Genomic DNA, 9923 nt, shown 5'->3' with positions numbered 1-9923 from the left:
GGAGAAAACCCTGCGCCTGGCAGCTCCCAGGAGCATCCATGTGTGGGCATCGCTTTTGGAGCAGGCAGACCCCTGGGGTGCCCGCATGACAGTACCCAAAGTGAGAGTACACAAAATTACAGCACAAGAGGAAGCCTCCCCGGAGCCAAGGGCTCTCAGTGCTGCTTCGCCTTCTCCCAGGGCTCATCCCCTCTTTCCCCAGCTCCCTGCCCGTGTCTCAGGTGCGGGGAGAGCTGAGACCTTCAGAGAGCCTCTCCAGGGCTGCGGCAAGATGGAGAGAAATAATACATACCCGACAACTGAAACAGAAAGGACGGATGGACAGATGGATGGACAGATGGATAGATACTCAAGAACGGAGACTGACCAAGCTGGGTACACCTAAAGGATTCTGTTTTCCACGGAGATCCATACTAGTTGCATCCCAAGAAGGTGCAATCAGCCTTTCTTTTAGGCGATCGTCTGCAGTTCCCCCCTCCCCGGCGCCTCTCTGCCCAGCTGAGGGTTGGCTCGTGCCCCAGGGTAGGGCATGAGGGACCCAACTCTTGTTTAGTTTTGAAACACCAACAATTAGAACTTGGGGAGCAGTTGAAGTCAGAATTGGGCAACGATCCATTTTCAAGCTGTCTTGACAACTGGCTCCAGCACAGCAAGTTTAGATCTACTAATCACATTTATAAGGCGCCCAGGATCATCAATTGGGTATTCGGAGAATATTTGTCATTGTAACAATGTCATTTCCCAGCCTTCAGCATGCATTACCTTGTCCTCCAAGTCATTATGGTTGGACTTTTTGGCTTTATGGAAACATCTACTTGGGGAAGAGGAGGCTCAAAAGCATTTGTTGTATCGGTGCCTTGTACAGCTAAAAGTGCACACTGTCTGTCACTTGTACGTCCCATGGATAGGGTAATACTGGAGTTATTTATGGATTTTAATCAGCTTTCTCATCAACTGATTTTGTATTGATAGCTGCTTTAACAAAACAGATATAACCCAAATCTTTCCAGAATGCTATATAAATCCCCCAACTCTTACAGGCAATAAAAAGGGAGGCCAGGTAAGCTGCGCGACACCCCAGATCACGCTGTGCATCCTTAATGGTGAGCTCAGGAAAGCAACACAGATCTGCTTCCCTGTCGCTCCCCAAAGCAGGCATCTGACGATGAGACCACGCTGTCTACAACACCGTATCAAGACATGCCGGAGAGATGTGTTCAACAAATCCATGTTTGCAGCAACAACAGCAATCGCAGCCTGGGCACAGCAGCTGCCGCTCGGCTGCGAGTGCTGCAGCATTGCATTCGGGAGGGAGCAGACGGAGCCCAGGCTCCCTTCACGGGATGCGCTGGCAGCCACAGAAAATCCACAGGCTCAGGAAGGGCCAAAATAGTCCCAATTTTGCAGGTGCGCATGCAGTCACACGTTCCTTCCAAAATGCAGAATACAGCATAAAACTGGTCTGAGTTGTTTTAAGGAGAGAAAAGAAATCCCTTCATTTTCTGGCTACTTTTGCACTTTGATTTACGCCCATAGGGGATGCTCAGCCCACCCCTCTCCAGAACAGCAGACGTTGCTCATGCGGCCTCTCCCGACATCCCAGCAGCCCATGAGATGTGTTTTCCCCTCCCAGCAGGTACCAGTGCTCCAGGGCCTGGCTTTCCCTAACTCAGGGACCTGTGTAGGGAAACTGGGGCTGGCGAGGTGCCGAGGGGTTCAGGGCATGCAGAATTGGGCTCCGGCTGCCCCGGCACAGCTCAGCCCTGCACCGGGCTCCCACAGGACTGGCTTTTCCCTGGGTGCCTGAGGTTGGTTTAGCAAGCAGAAATGTTCTCACTGGAACAGGCAAGTTTGAGCCAGGAGGAATATTTTGGAATTCCAGTTAGTTTGTACCAGTTGGATTTGGGTACAAAAACAGCCCTGAGAAGTTGCAACCTTTCTTTCCCACTTTCCCATTTGGAAAAGCATGCCACTTCCAGCTCTCCTTCGTTCTTACCAAAAATACTATTTTAGGTGGCTGGAAATGTAATGAAAGCTTTTTCTCTGGGTGAAACAAAACATTTTCCAACCCTACATGATTTTGTTGATCATCTTGCTGAAAAAATTCAGAATGAATTCATTTTGGTTTGACCCCTCGGTGCTGCCGTGCTCCACAAACCGACGAATCAGTCCTCAGCGGAGACCCTGCACCTGAACCGAGCTGCCCTTGGAGGGGCATGTCTGGCCATGGGACCCCAAAACCATTACTTGTGTGTGCCGGGTCACAGCCCCTACGATCCTGCCGAACCCCAAACCCCTCCGCTCTGCCTCTGCTCAGTCCCACTGCACACCGTGGAGCATTGCTGTTTCCTCCGGCTTTTTTTTCAAGGCGGACGGATGAGAGAGGCAGAGAGGGAAGGGACAAGATAATGACCCAGATCTGTTCCTGCAAACTAGCCATCAATTTGCCACGCAGCCCATTAAGAGAGGGCAAATGCAGCTCAGGAATCCAGGTAAGTCACTCGCTAACAAGATCCTCCCGGGCCTTTTAGCACATTCCTGGTCACAGATATTTCAGCTCCCGCAGCCCCAGCTGTAATTAAGTCTGGGCTGCGAGGCAGGAGACGCTGCAGTAGCCAGGGGGGAATTTGTCTAGATTTGCTGGAGGAGCACATGGGGCCAGTGAGAAATGGTCTTGCTGAGGTGGGGGCTGCAGCCCCGGCCGTCCCGTGCGGGGCAGGGGCTGGTCCCTCGCTCAGAAGCGTGCGAGGAGGACGAGCGCCGATCCCCTCGGATCTCCCGTAACTTGGGCTTGGTGATGGAGGGAGAGGGAAAGCGGCGGGCTGAAGGGGACGGTTCAGTGATCAGGAGCGACTAGAGCAGAGGGAACAAAGAGATGGAGGAATTAGAGGGGGAAGGCGAGGAAAGAGTCCTGTGGGGGTACAGGGGCGCTTCTTCCAGAGGTAGAAAGTGAAGGCAGGATAACCATCACCTCTGCACCAGCGTGGCCCCTTTGACCCCCCTGGGGAGACACTTCCCTGGGCTCAAACCTGCCTCAGGTGATGCCAGTGACTTCAGGGACATCGCCCTGGGCACAAAGCTTGGGAAGCAAAGAGATCAACCCATCTCCCATCATCATAAATCAGGGCTGAATCCACTAATGACAGGCGGTGCTGGGGGAAGCAGACCCGCTAAGGTGCCCTTCCCCTCCCCTCGCAGACCAGTCCCCAAACCCCCTTTGCACGTGGCTTCACCATCACAGGCACCACCTCAAACAGCTCCTGTAAAGCCACAGACCCGGCTCCCTCCTGGAGCAGGAGCAGAGACACCCGCCAGCGCTCTGCTGGAATTCACACCACGGCTTTGCACCATGTTTGAAGAGGGTTTAACCACCCATATCCACCGAGGCTCCTTTTCCACGCTGGCACAAACAAGAGAAATTGCAACCTCCTTTACAAACACCACTGCCCCACGCTGCGATCCCTGCACTCGTCCAGCAGCCGCACTGACCCCCCAGAGCACCCCCAGAGACTTAACCTGCACATGCAACGGAGGATTCCTGGCAGATATTCCCATCCAGGTTGTCCTGTGCAACCCTGTCTGGGACACTGGTGTGCTTCCCACTGGGGATTCCCCTCTGGATGCACGAGTGAGGGTGGTGGGGCAAGGAGAGGTGGCAGATGAAGGCAGGGATGCTGGCAGAGCTGTGGGGCTGGGGTGACCCTCCCAGCATGCCCCCATTGATCCTCCCCATTGCTGGCTAGAGAGGATTAGCCAGAGCTGGTGTGACTGGGATCAAAACGAGACGGGTTGATGGTCTACCCACGCGGGAGCTGCCATTGTGCACCTGCGCGTGTGCAAGGCAGGAGGGTGGTTAAGCCTCACGCAGCTGTTCACGCCTTCCTAGGGTTTGGTGGACCGTGTCTAGGCACCGAGAGGTCAAGCTTGCTCTTGCTTTGGGCTTTGCGGGGTCTCTGCTGTGGTCGTGCTGAGCTGGCAGCCCCAGAGGGAAGATCTCCTGAAAGCCGAATGCGGGCTGACCCCAGCTCACGGGCTGTCTGTCCTCTGCCGTCGTCGGCAGCTTGGTGCAACAGGCAGCGTGCAAGGGCAGTGCGCCCTGCGAGTAGGAAACGTGGGGCTGGAATAAGAGACAGCACATGGATTAGCCCCTGGAGAGGGAACAGGGGCATCCGTGCCTAGAGGCAGGTTTGCACGGCTTGAGTGGCAGGGTTTGGGAAGCATCGTGGATGCATCCTCTGTGTCCGGTCCAAGGCGATGCAGATGTGAGATATTTGTGTTTCGTCTGCTGCTGGCCCTGTTGTTCACTGTTACTAGTGATTTGTCGTGTTCTGCTGACAAGTTGTTGGGCTCTCGTGACATAAGGTGACACCTATTAGCATGAAGAGAAATTCTGGGGGAGAAAGTGTCTCTTTTCCACTTTGGAGACCTTTTCTCCATTGCTCACCCTGCTGGACAGGGAACCAGGGTCCCATTGCTCCCTCCCAAGGGACAGCCACACCTGGAGGGAAGACGAGCCTCATGGGGAGACCCATAAGCGCAGTGTGAGTGTGCCCCAAGCCCGTACCCGAGTCTGTTCCCTCTGCCTGGAACCATCCCAGCCCTGGTCCCACCCAGCCCTGCTGCTGAAGGTCTGCCACCTCTTCCTGGGGACACGCACACACCTGCAAAAACCAGGAGGGGACATCCTTTGGGTCCCCCCGGGCACCCCCAGCCCGCTCCTCGAAGTGGGGACTGGGGGGGCTCTGCCGCCTTCCCCTCTCCTCACTGTTGCTGAAGCTTCCAGCAGAGAAAAAATTATTATTCGCCTTAACAGGCTATCGCAGTCCAGACACACGAGTGCACCCAGGCACTTGCGCGCACACACACACACAGTCTCTGTACACGGGTACCCAAATCACTGCACAAGCCATTGGGAACTGTTTGGTCTCCCCAGACCCTGCCAGCCCTCAGGACCCCATCGCCGGAGTCCCTTTGGTTTCAGTATCCCAGCACGTCTGAAATAACAGCAGGAATCAAATGACACCACAATCAAGGCAATTCCTATCTCAAAGTAATTAATTTCCTTTTCCCTTGCTGACATCACTGTTCAGGTTAATACATGCACCACTTCCCTTATCTTTCTTTCGGATTACCTCATCGGAGAGAACCCGGAGAGCCTCCCTCTCCGCTGTGCCGAATACCAGCACTGGTGTTGGAGCTGCAAGTTTGCAGCCGGAGGAAGGATTGCTCAAATGCAGTTCCACCAGCACGCCCAGCTCTTCCGACGACACCGGCACTTCATGCTGTTTTCTTACAAGATTCAGTGATATTCGGCAAGGCACAAGCACTAACAAATCTGCTCTTCGCCCTTCAGTTCACACTCATCAGAAAGAAAAATACACTTCTGCACCAGGCAGAGTTTCTCTTTGCCTGCGATCAGGGGCCAATGCACAGATTTTATACACGTTACAAACAATGCAAAAGTGTTTGCACACACACACACAGCCGGTCCTACAAAAAGACCCCCACTTCACATGTGTGGTACTTGAGTAAGACAAAAAACTTATCACGTATGCACACAAACATATATTCATATACAGGAACACTCATATAAGTGCACACTTCATACTGAAATCCAACAGTTAAAGAGCTCACGTGTAATTTAGCTGATAAGTACGCTAACATGTGTTGCATGTAATTGTGTGTCAACATAAGTAATGTGAATACACGTGAATAGATATACATACATCTTCACAAACATTCATATAGTGATTAATTTTGACCAGTTGGTGATTATTCTCACCTAAAACAAAGAGAATTTAATTTCTTTGAGCTAATCACAGATACATCCACAATAATATAACCACCACAAGCAAATGCCACACATTAGCTACCACACAGCATGAACAGCGGTAAATATATATATTCACATACACGTACATAAACACATTTTCAACATACACAACAGAGATAAAGGACTTGAATTGCTTTGGGATGCTCATACGCAGACATTGCCCCCAGAGTTGAAGTCCCCGGGGGGAGCTGTACAGGTAATGCACGCACACAGGAGCCGATGGATGCAGGTGTCTGTGTGTGTGGTTTGCATGTGCTCATTACAAATGCCCATCGTACGCTGCCTGTGCACCCACTCCTATTCACTGCCTCGCTCTTGTCACACACACAACTCCTCCAGGCAAGACTTCAAACAAAGAAAGAAAGAGAAAAATGCTGTCTTACTTTTTTCCTCCTTTTTTTTTTTTTTCTCCTTTCTCCTCCCCGCCGCCTCAATCGCGGGACTTCAGCGGGACCGCAATTCTTTGGTGGTGATTATGAAAAGCAACTTCACAAACCGCCGAGCGCTGCACACAGCCGTGCGGAGGAGAAGAAGAGCTTTGCCAGCAGAGAAGAGAAGGAACAAAAGCCCAGCGATGCCAGAGCGGTGCTGAATAGGTGTCTTCCTAATTGTAAGGGGATTGTGTGGCTGTGTGTGGTTGCGGGGCGGGAGGAGGCGGGTGGAAGGGGCGATGGGAAGAGGCCTCCCTCCCACGCCGGCTGGGGACGGCCGCCCGCAACCCCAATCTGAGGTTAGTGCATAAATTATCTCCCGTCTCTCACGCTCTCCCCATTGGGTCGCCGAGCCGCGCGCACGTCTGCATCCCCGCTGCTCCGCTCCGCCGACAGCTTCCCATTCCCCGCAGAGCCCACCGCGGATGCCCGGTACCCATGGGGGCACGGTCCCCCCCCGCCTCCGCGTGCCCCCCACCCGGGGCAGGGATGCCGGCTTTCTCCATCTCGCCTCGCTCCCGTTTTCTCCCTTTCGGCTTTGTCTTCGGCCTCGTCTCCCAGCCAGGCAGACACAAAAGAGCCTCTGACCTGGGAGGAGAAATACCCTTTTCCAGAAAAAAAAAAAAAAACACCCGAGTGCTCCGGTGTGCGCTTTCAGCAGGCAGAGAAATTAAAAATAGCTGGTATAGCTTGAAATCGGAGGCAGTATTCCTTCCCTAATGAGTGTAATTAGCAGAGTGAGGATGGAAGCGTGTTTCCCTGGCTGTTCCCTGCATCTTTCCGTGTCTCCGAGCACCAGCCTGCCTGTGCTCTTCCATAGGCTTTTGGGAAACAGCATTTTTCCACTTCCAGGAGCTGCCGGGGCAGGAGCTAGCTGTGCTTGGATGCAGCTATCGACATGCATTTCAGCTGCCTTAAGCTCTCCCTCCAACTCCGTCTCAAAATAGAGGGGTTCAGACAGGATTAAATCCCCAAACACACATCCCGAGTCCTCTGGGGTTTGCAGAAGCAGAGACAAGTCGGATTTTGGACCTTTTTTTTTTTTCCCCCCTTGCTCGTTGCTATCCATCCACGTTAGCTCTCATAAATCCTGAGCTGTCAGTGTAACAACGGGTGATTCAGTGGGGATTTAGCCAGGCTTCAGACCCGTGGAGCGAACCAGATCCTCCTCCCGTGGCAGCGCCTGACCAAACATGAGCAGGGCATTACCTCACCCTGCGCCGGGTCCCCTCGTGTCGGGACGCGGGGCGTTGGGCTGATCTCCCGTGGGGAGCCGGGAGGTCCCTTGCGGGGTGTAAGGATGCTCTCTGCTCTCTGCCCTGTGGGTAGCCCCCTCAGCGACCCTGTAAATCCAAATTCTGCCCAGGATTCGTCTATCAAGCAATCAATTTTGGCTAAATCGGTCTAGGTGAAGGCAGCGAGCGCCTGCGATGGGATGAGGATGCAGCAGGGTCCACCCCGCGCATCCTTCCCCTGAACAGGGAAGGGGCAGCAGACGAAGGCCCCTGGGAGGGGATGTGTCGGCCAGCTCATTAACTGATGGGCCTAACGACCTGCTTGGCTGGCTTGTCCGCACAAGCCGGAGGAGGAGCAGGAGCATCCGGATGGGGAGACACGTTGGATCTGGGCACGGGGCTGCCCGAGCAGGCGGTCCAGCCGTGCCGCCGTGCTGCGGCAGGCCAGGAGCAGTTGGGGAGGGCTGCACCGTCTCTCAGCATCTGCTCAGCTCTGACATTGTGCTCACTTGGGCTTTTTTTTAATTGTCTTGATGTCCCTCATTTGCATAATCCCCATAATGCAGCGCAGCAGGACTTTTGCTCTGAGCTAATAAATAGATGACAAAAATAAATGTGTCATCTAAGATTTGCTTCCATTTCTTTCCTTTGTGAGCAAGCTATCACCAAGAAATGATGCTCGCGGGGTTGATCTCACAGGACCTGTCAGCCTGGCCTGCCATAAGCAGCGATGTTCGCTTTGCCCGTGGTATGCAACTTTGCCAGATGCTAGGCTGAAGTTGTGAGCTGGGAGCAGGAGAAAAAGGTGACTGCAAAATGCGGGACGTGCTCCTCACTGCCTGGGGTTTGCTCCCCATCGGCCCTCCAAAGCTCTTCCCCAAAAGTCATCTCAAAGGCGGGCTCATGAAGTGCCAGCGAAAGGACTGCAGACCACAAAAAGGTTCATCGTTGTGTTCATAGTGTGTTTGCATCCAGTAATAGCCAGGCAGGTATCTGGTATGCCTTATTTTTAGATGTATTTTCTTCAAAATTATGGGGCACCGTGGTTTCGTCTCCTCCCTAACACCGCGACCAGCACTCTGCTCATGGTGGACTTCCACTACTTATGAAATTAGTTCCCTTAGCTGAGAAAAACAGTAGTCACTCTGCCGTGAATATCCAAGGGGACTCATGAGGCTGAAAAGGTGCCACATGTTTGCTACAGGACGATTTCGCCCTTGGTTTTACAAGAACTTATTTATCACCTCAAAGAACTTGGCTTGGTGGTGCATGGGGCATTGATGGGAAAGCCAGAGATCCCACCCCAAACCAGCCTTAACAGGCTCAAAGTTTTAAAACAGAGGCTGCAATTATCGCTGGGGCTCTTCACTCCAGCACTGGGGGTTTTCCTAGGCTGGAGCTCAGCTGGAAGTGTGGGAGCTGCTGGGCTTCCCCCCCACATCAGGTCAGACCAGAGGATCCCTTCTGACCAGCGATGGGGTTTGGACCTGATGGAAGATAGCAATGAGACTCGTTAGGTTTCTGAAGATGTAGAAGAGATGGTTACTTTGCAGAGGGTGCTGGCAGCTCTGGAGATCGTATCTCGTGCATTACAGCAGTTGGTATTTTTTTTTTCTTCCCGCAGCCCTGTGATTCTGGAGGATTCTCAGCTCTTATATAAAAATGCTTTAGCATTTCCAACTGTGTTGTTTGCTGAGAAAAGCCTGAAAACATGAAGGGTAAAAGCTAGAAGAGAAATAAAGACCTGATAATGTATGAGCTTTCTTTTTTTTTCTTTTAAAACCCTGACCAATTTTAAATCATTTTTATGACTGTTCATAACTGCTTTCTGGCATGTGAATGCTTGAGCCTGGTGTTACCGTAAAGATGGATTCACAACCACTGGTCAGTGGAGGAAAAAGCACTGCCTGTGGTTTCCAAACTGCTCTGATCAGGCTGTGAAAGGAGCTCATCAACCTCATAGAGCTGCAATTAATTGATATTTGACAGGTCCTGGGATAAGGCTTTCGGCTCACACACAGGGTTTCCCAGCGGGGCAGCTCTGCGGAGGTCTCCCCCGTGTCGGAGGTGGGACGTGTTTGCAGCAAACTGGGCTGGAGGCCGCGATGCTGGGGGCTGCAGCCCTGAGGAGGAGACGCAAGTGCAGTTGGGCATTTGGGGGGGAAGAAAAGGCAGAGGGTGAGGAACAAGAGACAGGGAACCAAGGGGGAGGAGGAGGAGGGAGAGGTGAGCTGTGGTGTAAGGCTGGATCATGACTCTGGCTGTGGTGAGCCCCAGCAGGAGAGCTTTCCACCAAGCAGCCAAGATCTGCAACAAGTCTTCTCCCAGCTCGTCCCAGCAGTGCGGTCTGCATCCCTGATGGTCTGGACCAGGTTCAGTTGCCTCCCAGCCTGAGCACCAGGTCCCTGTGGTGGGGTGAGACAG

This window comes from Haliaeetus albicilla, chromosome 26 (assembly GCF_947461875.1).
Source record: "Haliaeetus albicilla chromosome 26, bHalAlb1.1, whole genome shotgun sequence".
NCBI lineage: Eukaryota > Metazoa > Chordata > Aves > Accipitriformes > Accipitridae > Haliaeetus > Haliaeetus albicilla.
This window is presented reverse-complemented; position numbering follows the sequence as displayed.